Genomic DNA, 23924 nt, shown 5'->3' with positions numbered 1-23924 from the left:
TTCTGTAAATCAGCTGTGAGTTAGAATATGTTTTTTTCATAATGGAACAACCTAATCTATTCATTTTATATAGCTGAATATTATATTGCCTGGCCGTACAGTAACTGATGGTGTCCAATTCTGCACTCAGAAAAAGCAGAAAAAAGTACATTTGAAAAAACAATCTCAAAACATTAGTTTTGTCTGGTTTAATTGACATTGAAGGTTCAATAATTCAGGGCTGTAAAGTATAATATTGTAGAACTTGTAATGAAAAATTTTCTTTATTACAACACAAAACCAATCACAGTTACAACCAAACAACAAAAAAAAAAAACAAACAAAGAAAAAACCCTTGAAATTCTGTTGTGGTAGTCATGATTCGAAAAAAAATCCTAAACTGCAAAGTGTTTCTGAACAGAGTCATTCTTAGTTCATGTTTGCTGATTGTTTTTCTTTTTAGTAGTTTTTTTTAAAATTTAATGCCAGTTTTGCCTTTATTTAATAGTCCATAGTGAAGTGGTGGACAGGAATTATGTGGTGAAAGAGAGGGTCGCGGTGCAATGCATGTTTCTAGCTGTAGCACATGTTGTTAAGGGTACTGGTTGACAGTGTTTGCCAAGAGCAATTTTATCAAAGTGTATCATAAAACGCGTCATCACTGAATATTTTCACACTGTCTTACTTTCTACTTCATGCCGCCAGATTTAGCATTCATGAGCAGCATATAAACAGGTAATAAATGGTTTACATGCAAAGTATAATGCAGCAATGAGCGGATATGTATGTTTATTGCTCTATTTGTCAACAACTTTAACGCCTTCTGTGGACACCAATGAATGGAGGCTTGCATATAAACATAGTTGTAATCATATAAAATATGTCTTTATAGGAGTTGTAATAAAGACAAGTAGACAAATATGAACATTAAAAAGAAAAATGTCCTTTTAACTGCATTATAGTGTGAAATGCATTTAATTTAGTGTTACCAATTATTGTGACACTAATGCATGCCTAATTTATTTATTTATCTGTTGTATTAAAGCCTATTTATATACATGTTTAATCTTTGTGAATATGCAGTTGTATGTATGAACTATTAAAAAGCTACGCAACAACATTAACTTGGCTATTGTATTAACGATACTAACAAGGTCCAAATGCTTTACTTAAAGCCACCAAGTGTCGGCCATTATCATATCCACAGAATCAAGTCCTTTAAGTCATTTGTAGCAAATGACTTGCTTGCTTAACTGACCACTTGGTTCGATAGGATCTCTGAGGTGGTATTGTGGCTCGCAGTACGCCAGGACTGCCAGGACTTGCAGGGTAATGGACCAGTACAGAGGCTCAGCTGGGAGTTAAGAGGAAGAAATGGGCACTGGCCTTGCACACACTATGACTTGAGCCCTTACAGCACAGCTAATTCAGAGGTGCACTGCTCGGATTTAGTTTTGATGTGTGTAATTTACCTTGAAAGTGTCTTACAATGAAAATACAAAACTTAGACAACTTTGTTTCTACACAAATCTTAAAATATTCTCAAAAAATGCAAAAATGTCCATAATTTCTCAGAGTGCAAGTTGAGGTCTTAAAATTTTGTATTTTGTTTATTTCATTTACTATCACATAACAAGAGGAGCTGGAATTCTGCTTGAAAAATGATGTGAAATCATTAAAATAGCTGTTGATTAATTTTCATTTCATTATGACTAACTGTTTCATTTCTAGTTGAGAGATATAAAATTGATTTTAAACATAAAGGCAGTTAGGTTCACAAGCTTATTAACTGTTTCCCATTAAGTTCTCACAATGGATAGGAAGCTTGGCTGAATGCCTACAATGTAAATGTAACAGATTCATATTTTCCCCCAAAACATGAAAATTTGTCAAACCTCAGAAAACAAGAACTGCAGGGATGGAGAAGTGTGGGGGGGGAAAGGAGAGAATCAGTCTTTTATTGTGTTCCAGACTTTAATATCTGACAGTCGGTCGTTTATCATCATGGACCGCTGATGGTGAGGGAAGGGGAAGGTGGAGAAAGCAGAGGCAGAGAGTATCAATATGAATTTTTTATTTGATGGGTTTTATGGGAGATTGCATTTCAGAAGGCTGGCAGAGTCAAGGTTCATGGAAGAGTGAGAGGAGAGAGAGAGTGAGAGGTTTTAAGTTATAAAGGCCAGGTGGGGAATAATGGTGTCCCAACACATGAAGAACACACGCTTGTGTTTGCGACATACGATACACATATTACATTTCCAAATGTACGTCCATAAAAAGCTGGAAATCAAAAACACAAAAAGCCGAAAATGTTTAGCAATCTGCTTGAAAACTCCCTCATGCGTTTTCCATCTTTTGTTTCTCAAAACCCACAAACACCTCTTTCGTATCACACCTATTTGTCTCTCCAAAACACACTACAGTACAGTACTCTTTCTTACTTATCTTTTTCTTTCTCCCTCCAACAATTTCACACAAATACTGTACACACACACGCACACAAACACACTCAAACTTCTCAGGCTGGCTTCAGGTGTGGTCATAAATCATCACAGTGAGTGGCTATGATTCCTCCAACACCAGCAGAGCCAAGGGGGGAGAAATGGGGGTTGGGGAGTGGAACACAGGGCTGGTGGGCCAGAGAGGGGGCTGCAGCTAAATGGCTGCCCTCAGTTTCTGTGTCCATCAAGGCCAGAACGAGCGACTGCTCAGCATCTGGGTGCGACACATCGCAGACTGCTAACATCAGTGACACAAACACACGTAATGGTGTGAATAATCACTTTTAGATGGACCCAAAACATACACACAATGAAGTCAAAAAAAGACTATGCAAAATATCTTCCCCCTTGATCAAATTTTCAAGGTCAGTTTAGCAATTTTTTTGAGCTGTTTGCAACTTAATTTCAAAGAAGAAAGATGACACACAGTTTATAGTCTAGTCTAGAGTAGAAGTACAGCTTATGGTCTTTTGTCTACTGAATACTATAATTATCCTAACCCTGCGAGTGTCCTTCCAGGCAGACAGAAAGCATCAATCGCTTCAGCAGGTGTCCCAAAAAATCCCCTTGGCGGATGTAGAAACTGCGTTAGGTGTAAAGGAGCAATCAGGTGACGGGTCAGCAAAATGTCAGACTTTAACACACGACTCAGCATTGGACATTTCAAACCATCAGTCCATGTTGGTTTATCGAAAGCATGACCACAATTCATAATCATAACCACATGGTTTTTATTGTTACCGTGACGAGGATGTTCCTCTAACTTTCAGTCATTTTAAAGCAAACCATGATCTTTCCCCACATCGTAACCGTGACCTTGTCACATCATTATTTATGTTTTTTTTTAATGGTGATTAGTAACCAGAAGGTACAGACAAATGGTAGGAATTGCAAACACGCATATGAGTGGAATAATAATATTAATAATTTTAATAATTGTAATAAACTAATAATAATAATAATAATAATAATAAAAAACCAAATACACGACATGCACACTTTTACCTCTCCCCAACACACCTACCACATGCGCATCCATGTTCAGTCTCTCAGTTATTTTATTCAACATCTACTTTGTTCCACTTTATTTAGAAACACAGCATGAGGACAGACACACAGTAGTTTGAGGTGGAAAATGAGGTAGGGACCAACAGCTTCCACCTCCAAGGAAACCAGAGGTAAACATCTACATGGCATGGCTTTATATGGTCTGTAAGCTGTGCAGTTGCAAATGGTGTCGGGTTTGACACATAGTAAAGTGAATACCAAAAAGATTAGATAACTGTGCTTTTGCCTGCTATAAGAGTATCACAGGAAAATATTTGAAAGCTAGTTCAATAAATGTGCAGTTTCTTTGAAACCTACTAATGATGTATGATAATAAAACCAGAGTGCAAAAAAATCATTATACAATGTTTTTTAGATTCAGACCACAACCCTGACACTTTCCACCCTTAGTTCTGGTTTTCAGATTTATGCATTTCATAGCTTAAGGCGTTTTCTCAGATTTTTTGGTTGCGTGAAGATATTGATTTACTGAGCCGAGTTCATGGTTTGATTTGTGTATCGACTGGAGTGTTCCTGTGTTACGTTACTTTATGCATTGTTTATCTAGGCCTGAGGAGTTTGACATAAAGAGGAACAGACAACCCTACCAGAAAAACCTGCGTGTTTATTACATTTATGGAGTAGATTAACTAGTAGTAAATCTGTTGCTGCGCCCATTGATGGCTGTTTCCACCAGCTGGACAAACAATTGATCAATCAATCAGAGCTTTGTAGGCAGGATTAAAGTGAAAATCCAACAGTTTCCGGACATCAATGTTTAAATGCTTAAAGATCTTGGGGAGTACAGATTGAAATGTGGAAGAAAAAGTTGTAGTAATGTAGGCGTCAGGTTTTGACAAAGAAGAAAGATGCGTGAAATAAAGAATCTCTGTTGCAAAGATTTTTATCCTGTTCAACTCTACAATTATTACATATCTGACAAGGTTATAATAGTGCAATGCTAAATCAGTATTTCTATATAGCATTCCAACAAGCTGCATCCATGAAATATGGTGACAGAAAAAGGTTACGATAACTGATCATTAACTGTTTAGTGCAAAACAAAACAAAATAATCAGTTAACATGACAATGATGTCAGGCTGAATGAAAAAAATTGAACTAAATGGTGATTCATTCTGATCATCGGGCTAATATAATGAAACAGACACAGCCAAAGTGCTCTAAAATGGTTGTGAACGATGTGATTTCAAAGTCGGCAATGACGGACAGAAGTTGGTGCTCATCAAAAATAATAAGGTGAGTTGGTTGTGTTTCTGCCAGCCATATTTATTATTTATGATTATGATTATTATTTCAGATTAATAAAGACTCAAGCTGCTAATGACTAGCAACTGTGGTTGCTCTGGCCTTGAGGACAGAACACTGTTTAACATTAACTCACCAGGTTAATTAATTAATTTACACAAAAAAGTGCAGCAACAACTACAGCTCACTGAAGACATGCTGCAACATCTCTCACTCGGAAATTAGAAATGATGGAAACTCCTAATGAACTACTCGCAGCTGAGTATTCAACAGAATTCTAAACAAACGTAGATTTTAATACTAAATTAATGTTACTGCTTTCCATTGCCACAGGAAAAACAACTTGCTGATGGGAAAAGAAGGTAACAAAAACCAAGAGCTGGAGTAAAGAGAGGAGAAACAGATCGAACAAGACTGAGAGTCCAAAATGAGGAATCGAAGATGAGGGGGAGGAGGAGATGAAAAGAAAAAAAGAGTGGGCATAGAAAGGGAAAGAAACTGGACAGAGACAAATGGCCATGGGAAATGGCCGGTGCAGGAGAGCCCGCCTATGAGACAGCGCTCTCAGCAGCCCTAACACAGACTGATAGGCCCACCGGGCTGTGCTACCACTACGGTCTATTCCATTCCTGTCAGATTCTGCTCTTATTCTAAAAACAAAAACAAAAACAAAAAAAAGAAGAAAAAAAAAACACATTTCAAGCCATGTAACACCAGAATCACGAAGATGCTGCTTTGTTATTTAGGGTGAATAGTTTAATTGCATTACTACTATCGCATCTGACGGGGGGACAAGAAATTCTGAAATTAAATAATTAAAAATATTCTTTCCTCGTGGTATCTCATCTGTTGACAGTGGTGGGCATACCTGGTGGAGTTCTTGCTCTCACTGGCAAATAACCAAGTAGCAAATAGTATTTTAGATTTACTTTTTTGTTACGTGACGTTCTGTGGCTTGAACAAAAAAAGAAAATAAACATAGGTGTGTTTTTCTCGATTTACTCCTTTGGCTCATCTTTACACTCTGCTGACTCCATTCGTTATTTTGATTTATTTTGACAAAGTTCAGATCATACTTTTTTATCCAACCTGGAATCTGCAAGAGATTAGATCTGTATACTATAAAAGATCCAAAGTGCTAAACACTTCCCCTTCTTCTTAAAAGCATGCATTTGATAATCCTGTGTGTGCACAAGATGGCCAAAACAATTTCAGATGTTAACTGTCTGTGTGATCTACGGTCACGCGCGATAGTAAAGGAGAGCGGGAATTTTTAGAAAATAAAGACAGAGAGGAATACAAGGAGGAATACGGAGGCCATTGTTAACTGTCCATGTATGTGGTTAGGTAAGTGAGTGCTACTGTCGCCATCCCACAATCCCATTACTTTCCCCAATAAAGCTTTGGCAGTGCAGTGATTACCTCAAGATAGCGAGAGAGAGGAAGAATCTTAATAGAAATGGGATCAGGTTGTTTTTTTTTTGGTGAAGTCAGAACCTTTCTCTCCTTCTCTGTTTCTTCCTCAGGTGATGTCTCCAGGCACTGACCAGGTAATGCACCGTAATGGAGTACACGTGTGGGCGCCGGTGGCCTAATGGAGAGGGGTCGTGGCAGAAAGGGGAGTGCCTGTCATGCGGCCTGATTGAAACTGATGGGCCAAGGTAAGGGGGCCACAGAGTACGGCCACCCAACACGGCCCTCCCTGTCTCATCAAGCAGACACACACATGAACACACATACACACCCTTACCTTGGAGTCCATTATTCAATTTGGCCGTTCTAATGACCTCCGAATTAGGCTGCCAGAAGCGATTTGCCTTCTGAGCCCTACTGCTGGACGTACATGCTTTTCTCCACTCTGCATATTAAGAGGTGGCCATTCAGATGCTGACATTCATTAAGCCTCCACCAATCAGTGAATTTAGCACGATTAGGAAGGCACCTGAGACAATGAAGACTTGATAAAGACAGGTACCTCCCTAGAACATGTAATCTACATATTTCCCCTCTGAAATTAACTGAAGAATAAAACTTCATGTGTGGCACGACTGACAGAAGAGAAATGCCTATACAGTAGAGACATGATGTCTTTCATGAATTTTTTTTTAAAGTGGAATGAAAGTGCATTTCCCTAAAAATAAACGGCACAGAAAGCACAGCCACTTGGCTAAATCGTCTACGTCGCATTCCTGCTGTGCTGCCGGTGATGAACGGGGCTGTTCTAGACAATGACTGTGATTCCACCGGAAACACCACAGTGCATTTCTGAAGTGTCCCAGAAGTAGCTCTTCGCTCTGCTCCATGGAGAATACATGACTGTTCTATTGTTGATGGATGCCGCGACAAGCTGTGTCAAGCAGCACAGAGCAGATCAAGCTGACAGGAAGTCAGACAGAGAAATGAGATAGAGAATATTGTCGCCACTGTTTCAGGTTATTTATGTAGCAAATTTAAACACCAGCTTGGCATTTATGTTTGTTACAGACAGTAAAGATGGCCCTAGTGCATTAGATTGAGCAAACAGAGTCCCCCAATTAATTCTTAAGTCTTGTTGGATTTAATTATTTAAATAGTTACTAAAATGAGTTCATTGTTTCCTCAAGTTTTACTTTAAAGTCTGCGTGAAGGCAATTCTTTCAATTTCATTCAAAATACATTAAATATGTTGTAAAATAGTTACTGAAAACGTGAAAAGACTTTGACTGATATATTACTGAAATGTGGAGTTAGAGGTTCAAACAGTTTTTCACCAGTTTTCAGTCCAGGATTTTGTGGGCAGTCTTAAAGGGTGGCTCGATGACACACTGAGGCCACCCTGAGGATACCCCTGCACCACTAGCAGAGAGATACAGATTAATTCATCTCGCTTAGTGTTTCAAAGTTAGTCATGTCATTTTCTGAACTCATCTGACACGTTTCAAAATCGCTGCTACAGAGAGTGCTGCTCATTTTTACCCGATATTGACACCCAATTTCATAAACTTGTCAATATTTTTAATCATTCAAATTTGTACTGTACTTATATAGTGCCTTTCTAGTCTTCTGACCACTCAAAGTGCTTTTATACTACATATCTCATTCACCCATTCACAAACATTCATACACTGATGACACTGGCTGCCATTCAAGGTGCCAACTGCTCATCAGCTTTAGGATCTAACCATTCATACACATTCACACACTGATGATGCAGCCTTCGGGAGCAATTTGGGGTTCAGTATCTTGTCCAAGGACACTTCGACATGCAGACTGGAGGAGCTGGGGATCGAACCGCAGATCATCTGATTAGTGGACGACCCGCTCTACCTACTGAGCCACAGCTGCCCCATAATAACGCTTTCTTATCTGGTCTGACAAACTCAGAACACATATTTATTCTAACGTTACACTGATTTAAATACTAAATCACAAAAACACACAAAATTACACCACAACCACAGTAGAATACTGTAACAGTTCCTCTGGAGGTTTTCCACTCAAATGTTTTTTGTTGTTTTTTTTTGCATATACACTGCATCTGAATGAAACTGTGTATGCCATTAAATAATGGCAACAGTACTAATGATGAAGAATATAGATATAGAAACATTTCTGGATGTGTTTTCACTACTTTTACTACTCTTTCTGCCTGACTCCCAGCTGCCAACACTGATCTCTTGTTGCATTTAGCCTAAGAACGATCTCCAAAATATCCCATCATATGGACTTATTGTACACCAAGAACTGTGCAGATGAAGCCAGTTTGTCTCATGTATACTGTGTGCGTTGAAAAACGGCCCCTTCATTCTTTATAGATTCTTTAGGTCCAGGTATCAGCTTTAATAATAGTAAAACTCCTATACTTTTGCTTTCTTCCATCTTTTCAAGGTTGTTGGGTGGCTGCCTCTCCTCTTTTTCACTAGGAGCTGTAAAATCTATTTGACAGCTCTGATTTATGACACAGCATAGGCACCGGGCGCCTGTGGGGAAAAGCGAGTATGTTTGAATGTGTTTGGAAGTGTGTGAATGTGCGAGAGTGGGTGTGCGAGCATGCCCAGCTCACAGAGGACCATCACTGCTGTGCTCAATGCTCAAACGTCCAACAGAGCACACAGGTAGGGAAGTCCCAAAAACTCACACGTGAACACAGATATCTAGATACAACTGTGATTGCATGGATGGATCAACAGAAGACGCATAAACCCTTGTGATGGAAATGGTTTGCCATTGTATTGAAATTGCATTTCTTGGAGTAAAGCCTTATAGCCTTAAAATCTCTACAATCTAAGCTAAAGGAAGAGGTGATTTGAATAATTAATAGGAGTATTAAAACTGTAAACTCTAACTGTAATGTAAAATTGAACATGTTTTTTTTTCATCAAATTTGACCAATTCTGAATGTTGAAACATAAACAAAATATTTTTTCTCACTCCAAAAGTTATTTGATTACTTCTTAGTTTTTGAAATATCCTCATTTCTATGAACAGACTGCAAACGCTTTGAAAGGTTTAATCTGCAAATATTTCCTCAGTGCCTACATTGTTATTTTTGCTTATTGTGATGTCAATCCCTAGATTATCTTAAATGCACAATAACAATGTTATTTGAGCTATGTATGTTTGTTTGTTTTTTTAATTTTTAAGATGTGACTTAACTCCTTTTCTGGCAATCTTGACCTGCTTCTCTGATGCCACTTCACTGTGCTACCGTACATTGTCACCATGTTTTGCACCGCATGTAATGTAACGTAATGATGTCATTAAACTTGTAACACGAACATGCAACATGATTAAAAGACAGAAGCCCTCAGCAACAACAACAACAACTGGTCTGTTTTATAAGGGTTAAGGGCGTGTGGCGCTCAGCTCACCTAGTAAAGCATGCACCCCATATACAAAGGCTGAGTCCTTACAGAATTGACTCAGGTTCGATTCCAGCCTGTGGCCCTTTGCTGCATGTCAGCTGTCCTATCCAATACAGCTATATAAACACAGAAAACATATTCTTTTAAAAGTTTAAAGGCCAACAGCCTACAGACATTAATCTCTTCTGACATTAAAGTTACAGTATATGAATGACTTAACTTTGATAGTACCATAAAACTGTATTTTTTCCTACTGTTTGTCAAAACAGGGCTGAGCAGTGTTGTCTCCATTACAGTTGTGTTGTTGTGGAGGACGAGATAAAAGCCACTATCTAATGCAGCCGAGTATTTAAGAGTACACTAAAGAGCCTTGAGATCCCTCAGCTGTGCAGGCATGGCACCTTTTTCCAAAGAAGTTTCCTTTTAGAAATTTGAAAGTGTTTTTGTCAGTTCCGTTTGTCCATCTAACCCACCCACACACACAAACCTCTCCTCTGTTCTCCTATCCTCCTCGCCTGGATGCCCAGGATGCTCACAGCTAACACCGTTTGTCACCTTCAAGGCCTGGTTAGACACACTGGGATCCTGCTCCATTAGGAGAGGAACGCACATGTGTGCTTTAATGTCTTTGTGTGTGTATATGTGAAGGGGTCTGAAAATCAATGCTGCCCGAGCACATGAACTCATCCATGTAGATTTGTCATCTAGGCGCTGCACTTCACACCTTGTGTCTTTTCTATGGTCAAACAGAGACGGACAGCAGATAGAGGACAGGGAGGTGAACCTGAAAAAGGCTGTGAAAGGGAGAACGTGTTACATACACCCCAGAAAGGTGAATATGTGACGTGAGAGGGGAGAGGATGAGGGAGGACAGCTGGCGAGGATTTCCACATATTTGGTTGAAAAAAAAAATCATTCACATTTTCATCTCTCTGCACGTCCAGTTCGATTACCTCTAGAAAGAAATTCCTCTCAGCCACTGACACAAAAGCGCTGGAATAAGTAGCTGGAACAGCAAAACATTTCAATATCCACATCCATTTGAATCTACACTGACTATGAATCTACACTAATGAAGTTTATCTCTGCCATGATAAAAGAAGCTGACACAAATCCCGGCATACATCTCTAGGACCGTGAAGTGTCTCTCAGTCAGCTAAAACCACCTTAATGGTTGGTGCATTCTCACAACAATGTTTTTTTGTTTTTTTTTCCTCCCTCTGTCAGTCTGTTACAGTCATTAGCAGCATGCTAATCAAGGCTAATTACATTGAGACAGAAAGACACAACTCATTTCTTATCAGGACAGAGTGCTGCTGTGTTTGTGGTGCCTGGAAGTGTTGTGCCACTAAATAAGCCACTGCTCATAATCAACAGCTTTTTTCTTGTTAGGTAAATTAATGTGTCCATGTTTTCTATTTAATTTCCATTGTTACTGTTGTCAAATATGAATCGGTCTGTCTGGGCGTTTTTTTAGAGGCTGTAAATCTTTTTTTTTTTTTTTTGGGTCTACATACAGCTGCTCTAATCTAAAAGGGAGGAAAAACCAATTAAAATCAACCTTAAAACCTTAATCAATTAAGGAAATGTATTTAGTATTAAATCATAGATTGTTTCACATGGAAAAGATCATTTCTGAATGAGTGGATAATAAAAGGAGTAAATGAAGGGAAGAAAATAAGAGGAGGGTTTGGAAGAAAGGTCGAGGGCGGTGAGAGAAAGATGATGTGTGAATGGGAGGAAGAATGTAAGGTTATCTAAGAAGAGAAAATGCGAAAACAGAGTCTTGTCGTAGGAAAAGTCTCTTCCAGGGCGATGGATTGTAAGCGTCAGGCAGTGCAGATCCCCCCTCTCTGCCCCCCTATTCAAGTTACAAAAGCTCATTTTGGAGAATTTGCTGGCATGGCAGAAAAGGCCTCTGTTCCCCATTTTCCATATTTCATATACGGCCCATTGGAAAGCATCGTCTACGAGTGTCATGGCTTGGCACATTTATGAGAGATGCATTGAAGAACTTATCACTCGGAAGATATGCTTAAGTTCAGCATTTTGCAAGTCGCTGCGGACCGTATGGTAATTCACTTAGAAATTAAGATCATCTACATGGTAATAGCATCAATAAATATGAGTCCTCACAGTTTAAAGCTTTTTATCAAACACACTAAAAACAATAATGACTAATTTTTTTTTACACAGAGCCATTGACATGAAATTACGATACAAAACTAAAAGATTAAGAAGAATGCAACAGAAATTTATTTCAAGGTATAAGAAAATAAATAAATAGTTATTGTGTTACGTCTTGTATGAATGAAAAGTGTTGTATAAATAGTTTGTTTGATTGTTTGATTGTTTGATTGATTGATTGATTGATTAATAAATCACTTTGCTGATTCAGATTTTTTTTTAAACAACTATATATATATATTTCTTGAATGTTTATCGAATACGACAAAAGACTAAACTAAACAGCACATAAATAATCAACAGATTCATCAAACAGCCATTTTGCGAGTACCCACTTTTAAAGTCCATTTAGTACTTCAAAATACTTAGAGATACTTTCATATAAATAAGACTGCAAAAAACAACATTTTCAAACTTCTTCCAGCACTGTGTAATACTGCTGGACTTTACTGACTACAAAGACCTGGACCGGTCACCCTGAAAGCAACGTTTTCAAGCTGCACAATCTGTCAACCTTAAACAGGACTCTAAAAGTAACAGCCGACCTTGTTCTACAAAGCACAAATTTGAAGGACGAGCAAAATATTTAGTTGGAAATGTGTGAAACTGAGTTCAACTTGATTCTTAGACGTCGACAAGCTAAGCAGCCGTGCACTTTAGACAAATTATTCAGGTGATTACTGAAGCTGAGGCGACATGTTTACGTCCATGTGTTATTCAACAGAAGATGCACACTTTCCAACTGTGCTGAATTAACATTATATTTGATCAAACTGAACTTTGTCAGCGGGATGGAAACCAGTATTTAATGAGCACAGCTGAACTGTGTTCATGGCTGCAGTGTGAGCCTGAACCTCATCAGCCCCTGTATTGACATGTTCAAGTGTCCTTGTTGAAGACACTAATCCATACTTCATGGTCTCACTGACAAGGAAACCCAGCAAAGAGATTTTCTTGGGTCAGTGTCACATTATTCCACTGATGATTGTCTTACGTTATGAGACCTCATCCTCACAGCTAGCACCAGCTGCTAGCCTGCTGCACACTAAGGCTAAGCAACTTATCAGGAGGCTTCCAGCGTGGGGCATTAAAGCCGACTGAGAGAACGAGTAGATCAACATTGGCCCAAAGTCCTGCTTAGTCATCGCTTCTCTCAGTATGGTGAAAAAGTGCCACTTTCATTCCCATGGTGATAAGGGAGAGTGAAAAGGCCGGAAACAGACCTGTGTAATGCTGATGGACGTAGTCAGCCTCTGAGTGAGCAGGGCTCAAGTGCGAAACGTGTGGCTAAAAAATGCAGCATCAGCAGTGGTGGATTTACTTGGATGAATGAACTCGGCTCGACAAGGGGGGGGCAGGGTGGTGGGTGTCAAAGCAAGTGGCTGAGACATGGCTAATTCTGCCAGTGAGCTGTGGCCACCTAAGTAATTACTACCTTTGCTGTTAGGCTAATCCCCAAAAGCAGAGTAGCAAACTCAGGAGAGAAAAGCTTAGAGCCTCTGTGGGGCTCCCGTCACCCGACTTCAATTACACAGAGACACGGACCTGTCTCACTCAGAGAGAGAGAGGGGGAAAGGGTGAGGAGAGAGAGAGACGGCAAAGAAAACACTGCCTCATTTATGAGAGTCTCTACTTAACAGATAAATAATTCGGATGGAAAAACATAGCAGGACACGTAAACATACAAAAATATTCGATTAATGAAAAGCAATTGGGCATATCTAGAATTTATTTAAATTTATATTTTAAAACTCTTCTATGTTTTGCATTTCCATCAGGCATTTAATGTAGAATAGAAATGCATTGAAATATATAAAAAAAAGATGAAGTCACATCAAACGGCAGAGAACAGAGGATGTGTATAATGATGTGTCCTCATAGTCTATGCGATGCATATACTGTACATGCATAAATCATGTCCACGGTTGGATTTCAACGGGGGACCTTTGTTACATGTCATTCCTGTCTCTCTCCTCATGTTTTCTGTCAATAAAAAAGCTAAAACCATGAAAAAGTAATCTTGGGCAAAGGCGTTTCTGGTTTGTTTACATCAGAGTAAAAAAGAAAAACGAGTTTAAATTTTTACTCATGGTCATATGTTAAATGTTAAAATTGTAATCTATAGGTATGTTTGTTTAAATATATATGAATACAAATGCAATTAATATGGTCCGTTATTTAGTGACAGAGGACTACATATCTTCGCCAACATTTAGTTTAATGATTTGAGAAATTATCTTTCTATGGTAAATTTGAACAAAAATAGAAATAGAAATAGGAAGAAATTACACATAAGCACATTTCTATGATAAAAACAAACATCAAAGTAACACTAAGCACATTTCTATGATAAAAACAAACATCAAAGTAACACTAATCATTAAAAAATCATTACATTTACATTTAACCTTATACTGATTTTCTTTTGGAGCAGCGATTAGAAGTATGATATACTCTGGAACAATTTTTTTTTTAATCAAAGTATGATATATTGTTAGTGTCATTTTGACAGATGGAAGTGCACTTCTTGCAAAAATAAATAAATAAATAAAAAACTTCAAAATGCAATGAATGAAACTTCTCTACATCTAACTAGAGATGTCTGAAGTTCATTTAAACTCACTGTATAGATTTCATTAAATGAATACACGCACTTATTAACTTTAAGACACGCTCAGTGTTTGTGCAAAGAAACAGAACATGCTATTAACAACTTAAAACTTGACAGACAAGTGCTCAGCTATTTTCTCTCTGCAGTAACTAAAGTCTACAACGAGCCAGCTGAGCATCACTCTCCGTGTGTACTACAAGCTGCTGCTGTGAGGGTTACCTTTGCGTTCGGAGCGTTTCTTGCGCCTCCTCTTGAACCTGCGTCGGATCAGGCAGTAATAGGAGCCAAGATTCTGTGCGCCATTGGTAAGAAGGGCCATGTCTTGGTCAGCACTAACACTAAACAACACTGGACTAACCTGGACCAAATAAAACTTGGTGGGATCTCACTGTAAACACATGATCTACCTGTCCTAAAGATAGAACTCCACACACCTGCAGCGTTTCTTTGTTTCTACTTTAGTCCGTCCCCTTGCATGCAAACTCTCTTTCCCTCCCTCTCTTTCCTCCTCCTCCTCTCGCCGTTTCTCTCCTCCGTTGACTCCATCTCTGCCCTATCAGTAGCCGGAGAGGAGAGGCGATGGAGGAGAGTGTGGAAAAGAAGGAGGGGACTAGTGGAAGGGAGAGAGACTCGTGTTTTCATCTCGTTGTGAATTAACACAGAGAGCATACTCTCTAACTGTCTAATCCCCTCTCAGAGTAACTGACAGGAAAACTCACAAACCCGCTGTGAAAGCACACATGTAGACAAAATGCTCACACACACATTTACTCATTCACATTATATATATACTTAATTATGCTAATATGAAAAAAATGTCTTGCAATCAGTTTTCATGTTGCCCCCTTCAATAAGATTTACATGTCTTGTGCTTGATTTCTCTCTCTCTGCCTAGAAGCCTCACCAGTAGGACGAGAGACAACACAGTAAGCAACACTCTAGCCTCCTCTAGTGGTAACATTTTGTAATCACATCTCTGACAGTACCAAAATACATCCAATCCAATACTTAATGGATAAAATGATGAGTTCAGTTTCACATGGTATATAAAAAAATCTATATAAAGGACAAAGACAGAAAGACAAAGAAAAAAAAGGAAAGTAACCAAAACAACACAGGAACAATCACCCAACAAAACTGATAATAATAACATTTTCAAACTGTTTCTCCAAACTGAACTGCATACTCACACAGCAAACTTGCGCACATATATAGATTAGTGTTGTGGGTGGTGGTGGTTGGGGGTTAGTTCAGTGGTTCATATGGAGGTGAACGTGTTTGTACACTATTATCGACTACCGCAGTATTTTGAACCAATTTAATGTGTCATTTTCTCGTTATTTTACTTCCTACCCAGACATTAGATGGGAAATAGCAATGTGCTAAACAGCTGGTACATGCTAACAGAAACAAAAACTCACCTTTGGCTGTGGTGATGTCTGTGATTGGAAAAACCTGAAAGAGACAAAGAAAAGATGATCCAAGTAAGTAAACAGCAAAGATCCTCGCCGACTGCTGAGTTACTGTCAAAGATACTGACAGGAGGAGCTGTAAGGTGCAAGCAAGTTAGTGGTTGACGCAGATAGCAAGTAAAGGTACACACACACACACACACACACACACACACACTAGATTCATCCTTCATTAGCAGTGGTTATTTAGCCAGGTTTCCACATCAGCTGGTTTCTCCCTGCTATACACTGGCTGAATTATGTCAAAAACGGGCGTTTATGGCCGGTTACAGACATTGTTTGAATTGTTGAGGTTTTTCCACTGAGTGAAACTGGGTCTTTTAATTTAGCTGGAAAACATTTATTTGTTTTTAATTAAACCGTTGCAATTGTTTCAGGGCTTCTCTGTGAGATTTGCATTTGGCAAACACGTGGCTCTAGCTAAGAAATTTCGTGTGATGGTTTATTACACAGAACACTAATTTCAACCAGACCAGCTTTCCAAAGAATAAATAAAAGCATATTATGTGTTTCTGAGAAAATAAACAGGCTGAAGGTTAACAAAAGTTCTAGACATCATCAGATGCCAAAGCTGTCCATGAACGTACAGTGTAAACCACACTGTATACCTCTCAGATACTTGAATTCAACAGAAAACGCTAGAGGACAGAAAACTTCCTAAAAAGTCTGGTAGCATTTGGAGACATTTTTATGGTGGATCATCACACAATTAGCAACGTTAACTGACAACAGTTAGTAACATGATTGGATTAATGATGTGAAGTAAAGATGGGGAGGGGTTCATCACAGTTTTACCAAAGGCGCTAGCAAATAGTCCAACAATTTAGGAATAATGTCTCTCGATGACATCACAGCATGGGTTGAGGAACACTTCCACAGTTCGTCATTGAATCCACAAATAACTGAATAAACACTACCATGCAAAGAGGAAACCGTATATAAACCAGATCCAGAAACGCCACCACCTTCTGTGGGCTCGAGCTCATTTAAGATGGACTGAGGCGAAGTGGAAAACTGTCCTGTGGTTTGACGAGTCCAAATTTGAAAATCTGTTTGGAAATCATGGACGCTGCGTCCTCCAGGCTAAAGAGGAGACCATCTGGCTTGTTATCAGCGCACAGTTCAAAAGCCAGCATCTGTGATGGTATCAGGGTGCATTAATGCGCATGGCATGATGGGTAACCTGCACATCTGTGAAGTCACTATTAATGCTGAACAGTATATACTGTACAGGTTTTTGAGCTTATTTCACTCAGACAATGCCTAACCACATTCAGCATGTATTCCAACAGCATGGCTCCAGAGTAAGCATCCAGACTCTACGTAGTAAGCTAAACTGGCCCACCTGCAGTCCAGACTTGTGACCTATTGTTTGGCTCATCATGAGACATAAAATATGTGAAAAGAGACTGAAATCCAACAACAAGATTATAACAACAAAAGCACAACCACTGTTTTTATTCTTGACAGGCCAAAGCAGTCACTTGCTTAGAACTCTGGCTATTGCAAACATTGAAAGTTTTGTACTAAAAAGGCCAAGCTTTTGATTTAATCCACCAAACTTGAGACGTCTTTAAAAAAGTGACCTGGCTGAAAGTTCTTGTACACTTGAATTATTACTGGTATAATCCTTACGCCAACTTCAGGAGCTCCAGTGACCTTGAGAAATTCAGCTGACTCACAGTCACACACAGTTGTGCAAAATCTATTACACTGTGCCACGTGTGTCAGTAGGTAATGATCCCTGTTGTAGGTAAGCGAGATACCTTCCTTTACTAGTCACTTGCTACAATCACTATACTATTTAAAATGTATACTTGCAATGATTATTCAATTAATTGATTGATTAATTTGAATGAATCTGCAATTTAAAAAAATAAATTATTGATTTTAGCTTCTCAAATGTGAATATTTTCTTGGCTATTTAGTCCTTTATGACAGTGAATTGAATATCTTTGGGTTGTGGACATAAGACATTTGAGGAACAATGATCAACATTTTTCACCATTTTCTGGACCAAACAACTAATCAATTAACCGAGAAAGTGGTTAAAAGATTAATGTATAAAGGAAATCACTATTATTATTTACATATTGCAATGTAGATTTTCACTGTCACATGAATTTTGCCAACTAAGAATAACAGTAAATCTACAGGCGGGTGTGGAAAAAAAAAAAGCCATAAAAGCTTGAGAGGACGAGTAAAGGAAAAAGGAGAGGAGGAAACAGAAAAACCTGAATGAGGCAAAGCAGGCCAGAGATGGAGTTGGATAAAGTGAGGAAAAGGTAAGATGAGGTGAGGAGGCAGGACGGAAAAATGCTCCTATATAAAACCGAAGAGCTGTCTTGATCCAAAAGTAAGAACTCTAACCTGTGGGGTCGTTTAAGGTAGATCTGATCACAAGCTGCTGCCCAACTCCTCCAAAGCTCCCACTTCTTAACGTAAAATGTTCTTAAAAAGCGAATCAAAAAAGGTTTTTGGGTAGACGTTTGCCAGTCTAGCAAATGAAGTTAAACTGAGCAGAAAGAGAGAGAATGGCCAAAAGATGTTCCAACAGAAGGAAAGCGAGAGCGGCTGAGAACAGAGAGAGAAAGAAAAACTAAAAACGGCAGATGGTTAGAGCAAAAAAAAAAAAACAAGAGGGAGAGCCAGCTAAAAGTCTTGGGATAAGAGTTGTAGGGCAGAGAAGTCAGGCTGTGAAAGGAGATGATGAACTTAAATATACTCCAGATGCAAATTCATTCATGCTTCTGTGTACAAGCCAACGATAACTACGGCTCGCCAAGTCTCACCACAACTGCCTTGGCGGGGGGACTGTTTTTTGTTTTGCTTTGTTTTCTGAAGGGGGAGACTAGTCAGTCCACTTCTCTTCGTATACTAATTTATAGAGAAAAAGCAGCAGACATAGGAGAATAGAGTCAGTGCATGCCCACATAGAGATTTTGCCCACTTCTTCCTCTCTCTCTTTCTTTCTGCTTTTTTTTTTAATACATACTGAGTGAACAAGACGAAGGAGAGCTGTGGTTATGCAGCCAACACTCTGTGGTTATCCAGCCTGAATTTAAAGGCCTTCCAGACTCCAAATAACAACTCAACTCCTGGTGGCCTTTGCAGCGGTTTGACAGAGAAACACAACCATTGAAAAAAAACGGCCTCTTAAACAGTTTTTACAGGCAAGCAATCAGGCTACTGTGGTGAGCCCATCTGCTGGTTCATACGGTAGATGTACTCACAGTACACTAAAAAGCACAAACCTCTTAAAATAGACTCAGTGGGAGCATTTTTTTTTTAAAGCATTTCTAAAGCCGCTCATCTGACTTCATAAACCAGTGCCAGGGATGCAGAGCTAAATCAGGGCTCACTTGTAGTGACTTTAGAGATTACACTTCCTAACTTATATTAAACAACAACAAGAAATACACAGGAATATGTTGTAATAATGTAGTACAGCCACACACCAGCAAGGGGAGACACTTCAAAAGGGCTCAGCAGCATCATTAAACTGATATGTTGGGATTTGTTCTTTTACAATGCACAAAGAAATCCCCCCCAGTGACATAAAAGTATTCTCATTAGTATTTATTTATTTATTAACATCCTTCATTAAATTTCGGTGACACAGACCAAAAGTCATTCATCTAACAAGCTATTCTGAAGCCAAAGCAAACTAACAAGCTGACTAACTAACAAACATCCGGAGAAGAATATACAAACACACAAACAAACCTCAGAGCGTTCCCTCAGATGAAATTTTGAGCAAAAAAAACCCTACGTGCACCCCCTCCTTCTTGAAAACTGAATTTTACCAGTGCAGCATGTCAAATCAGTCATCTCAGGTCACTGTGGAGGACCAACTTAACACCGTACATGTAGATGGTGTCCTGCGATGCCTGAATAACTGAATATGAAAGTGGATGAAAAATTTCCAGGCAGGAGTGGAGTTTCATTGCCTTGTGAGGAAGTCACGTTCCTAAAGCAACACTCACTGAACCCTCATCTTGTGCACAGTTTGGCAAGCGAGAGAGAGAGAGAGAGAGAGAGATTGTGTGAGAGAGATTAGGAGAGACAGAAGGGGAGACTCTTTGAGAGGTTCTGGGAGCAGAGAGTAAGCATAGTGTGTGGTGGTCATATTAGTGTCTAATAGCTGCAGACCTCCTCTTTCAGGACAAGGCAGGAGTTGGGTGCAGAGTGTGAACAGAGACAGCTTCAGTTAACTTGACGCAAGACAGTGTTTCTCAAACCTCAGAAAATATTTGTCCTCTCCAGGAACCACCATTATGACAGACGATAAAACACAGCAGCGTGTTGCCGATCCTACTCAGCTCTGATTTGGAGGAAAATGTATGTGACTATGTAGCAGGATGATACTGAAACTAAATATTACAAAAAAAGCTAAACTTATTCTAAAGCAAACATTTTTTGTAACTTTTCTACCATAAAAAACAGATTTAAAATCATTTTGATGCTCTGACTTGTAATCAGGTAAAGCAGGGGTGTCCAAACTTTTTTTAAAGAGGGCCAGATTTGACAATCTGAAAATTTAAAAAATGAAAAAATCCACAATAAACGTTACATAAAAATGCACTGATCTGGAACAATTTTGTTTTCATTGTCACAATTATACAATTATCTTTTTTTTTTTTTTAATGACCAAATCTAAGCCAATCAGGCGTGAACAAATCTAAAAACCACTTCTTCCGTTCTTTCACATCTGGAGTCAGATAACAACGAATAAATTGTATTTTAAGCATGACTTATTATGAGAAATGCAAAGTCTGTTAACATTTAAGTTTAAAACATATCACTCTTACTCTTGTCTTTAACAAAATCATTCAGAAAGTAATATTTTGTGTTACATCTACAGGTACACCAGCAGTTATGTCCATAAAGGTTCAAATGCTTCGTAATGTCAACCAAAAAAGCCAAATCTTCCAGCCATACAGTATCTGACAATTCTAGCAGGCCATAAATAAAATATTATAAAAATGAAGTGTCGGACCGCATGAAATCTGACCGCAGGGCGTGATTGGCTCCTGGGCCATACTTTGGACATCCATGAGGTAAATGGTGTCTCTGCCATTCATACAGCTGTTCTTGCACTTACTTTATGCTCCAGTGTCCATATCATAGTTTATATCATTTAAAAATTGTGTAGTATTTAAAAACGTGATACACAAGAGAGGTTGTACTACCAGTGCTACATGTACTGTGGCTTCAGAACAGGTGGCAAGATTGCAGAAGAAAAAAAAACAAAAAACAAAGGGGACAAACGGCATTTCAGAAAAGAGCTGGATAAAAAACATTAAGTCAGATTATAAAAGAGAAGGATTATAAAAGAGAGACAGATATATCCGGTCAACAGCACGTGATAAAAGGAGTGCGTGACTGACTGTAAACCTCGACTCCCGGTCTTTAGCCAAAAAGTAGGCCAATGGCCTAGTGTGTGTGGCCACTAGCCACTCAACACACACACGCACAGGGAAGCCAGGGTCCTGATAGATATTACCCCTCCCTCTGACCTAGCTTTGTCTCACACATACATACACGCAGTCACACAATTTAATGAATCCATCATTTAATCACATGTGTGTGACTGTACTGTGATTTATTGTCTGTGTGTGTGTGTGTGTGTGTGTAGCTGGATCGTCATGCAACCCTGTGAATGTCTGGCAGTGTTTTTGTTGTACCAACATTTATCCAGCAGGGGGCAGCACTGCTACAAGATGATTGAACATACAGAGGACGGTGAGTGTTTTTCATTTGCTTGCATATTTCAATCAAGTACGGTGCTGTAACTGCTAACATGTGTTTATTCGCTTCCAACCTTGAACGTAGAGGAAGCTCAATCTGTAAATGGTTGGGAAATGTTTGTGTCTACTGTCCAATGCCCATGTGTGAATGTGTGAATGTGTCAAAATAATGACAAACTTGAGATAAATAGACACAAGCCAGAGCAGGACACATCTGATGAAGCAGTCTTATTACGTGCCCTACAACGCAAGAAGAAGACTAAAAGAAAAGAAGCCGACAACCTACTCACATGCTCAGTATAATAAAGTGACAGTTAAGAGAAATTAACTGTATGTTGTCCTTGCTATTTGACTTTGTCAAAGGCATGGCTTAGGCATGGTTCTGTGGTTTCCTCACAGTGCTTTTCTGTATTCAGATCCACACTCTGTGCACCATGTTAAGGAAAGGACTGTATTCTGAAATGAAACATCCTGAGATGTCTATGTCATACTGTATATATTTTAGTGCTGTAAGCATTGAGGTAATGGGTGGAATTCACAATTACTAGATGTGGCTCTACACTTGTAGTCTCTCAAGATAGCACTGCTTTGTTAAACCTAAACAAAAAAAGAGGGGGATTGAGGGATTGTGTCCTTGACACTGCAATAATGATGCCTGTGGTTGTTTGGGGCAATGCAGGTAATCTACAGGGGATAGTGTGAACCTTTACGTTTGTTATGGCCTCCTGGTGAAGCTGCCTGCTGGCAGGTGAAGAAGCAGCTGGTGGCTCCACGTGTATCAGAGGAGCCACATGGCCTCTACAGCTTCGCCAACAGTGAGACTTAGCAGTGACAAAAACTGCATTGCATGTGAAATTAGCCTCTTCGAATGTGAGAAGAAAACAGGGGGAAAAATCCAGAGAATGAAAAAAAATAAACTTCCAAGGATCATCTGCCAACATGTGAGCACAGACTATCCATAAGCCATTTGCCAGATAGCGCCAAGCTGTAGTGTATTCTATGTGGAGGCAGTGAGGAACATAAATATTGCGAGGATACGAACAGCGCTCATTGTCACCATGAGCGAGGCCAAACAAGAAGAGGGTTGCCTTCACAGTCTAATGTAAGGGAAAACACACAAAGCAAAGCACACAAATATACCACAAATCTGTCCAAGAGCTATATATAAACAAAAGAGACTGCCAAAATAATCTTGGGACTTCTTGTAGCTTCCAGGAATCTGATTATACATTTATTTCTCAAAGCCCATTGCTTATTTTGCATCATTAACCAGCTGCTATATTTCACTGTTAGTCCCTCTAAACAGGAGCGTGCCTCTGTCATAATAAGATGGCCTGTAAATAGGAATGACTTAATTCTTCCTATGGGAGTTCCCTTTAGTTCCCAAGCCTACCATCAGCCCCCACTACTGGGTGTGGTCCCCTCCTTAACCAGCCTCCAGCTCTCCGCCTGGGACAGATCTGCTACACTGCTTGTGGCTTTGGGTTTTTTTGGCTAGGGCTTGAACAGCAGTAATCTGTGTGTGTCTGTGTGTGTGTGTGTGTGTACGTATATGCCTGTGTGAATGTGCAACGGTAAGCATGAGGAGAACAATGGACGTCTCTGTGTTAGCCCCTCTGGCAAGATATACACCTAAAGGGCAAAGCCAACAAGCTGTAACAAAGTATGGGTGGGATAAGGGCAGTGGACTTCACGCCACACAGTCTAGGTTCACACTGCAGGGCTTTGCTGTTTATAAAGTGATATGCTCACTATCTTATGGAGTTTTAAACTATATTTAATTCCCACATAAGCCGGCAAGGATATCATTAGACACATGTCCAGAGTCCAGGCAACCATCCTTTCCAACTCCAATGGTATGCTTCTTCGGTTTTCTTCGAGCTACCTCTGAACAACCTGAGGTGCTCCGCTGAAAACCGATCAAGCTGAGCTATTTTTGATTTTGCATGAATCTGGTTGTCATGTTGTTTCCTCGTGTCAACTCCGGTTCAGCCGAGCTGCCTCAAGCAACGTTTTGACAACAATCTCAGGGAAATCCTGCAAGATTTGCATGTTGTCATGGCAACATGACAAAATCCATGCCAGGATTTTCACGTTGCAGTTGCTTCTGCATGGCTCTGGATGCGATTTTGGATCAGTCTAGTGAAACTAAATTAAACGTTGCTGTTCATCAGATGACAAGTTAGAGTGTGAACATGACACATACCTGACCCGAGACATGTCGACACAAATTACCTGACATTGTCATTTAGAGCAACTGACAATG

The 23924-nt window shown here is 39.3% G+C and overlaps 1 protein-coding gene across 1 annotated transcript in view; it reads right to left on the bottom strand.

Moving 5' to 3' along the window:
* The window catches only part of adarb1b (adenosine deaminase RNA specific B1b), a 110221-nt gene that overhangs the window by 24598 nt on the left and 61699 nt on the right, over positions 1 to 23924 (bottom strand). Inside the window, exon 3 of the mRNA XM_010739894.3 lies at positions 15858 to 15891. The gene's annotated coding sequence lies outside the window, so the exon portion shown is untranslated. The remainder of the gene's footprint in view (positions 1 to 15857; positions 15892 to 23924) is intronic.

This window comes from Larimichthys crocea, chromosome I (genome assembly GCF_000972845.2).
Source record: "Larimichthys crocea isolate SSNF chromosome I, L_crocea_2.0, whole genome shotgun sequence".
NCBI classification, from domain to species: Eukaryota; Metazoa; Chordata; class Actinopteri; family Sciaenidae; genus Larimichthys; species Larimichthys crocea.
Note: the sequence above shows the minus strand (reverse complement) of the source record. Positions and strands in the feature narration are given on the sequence as shown.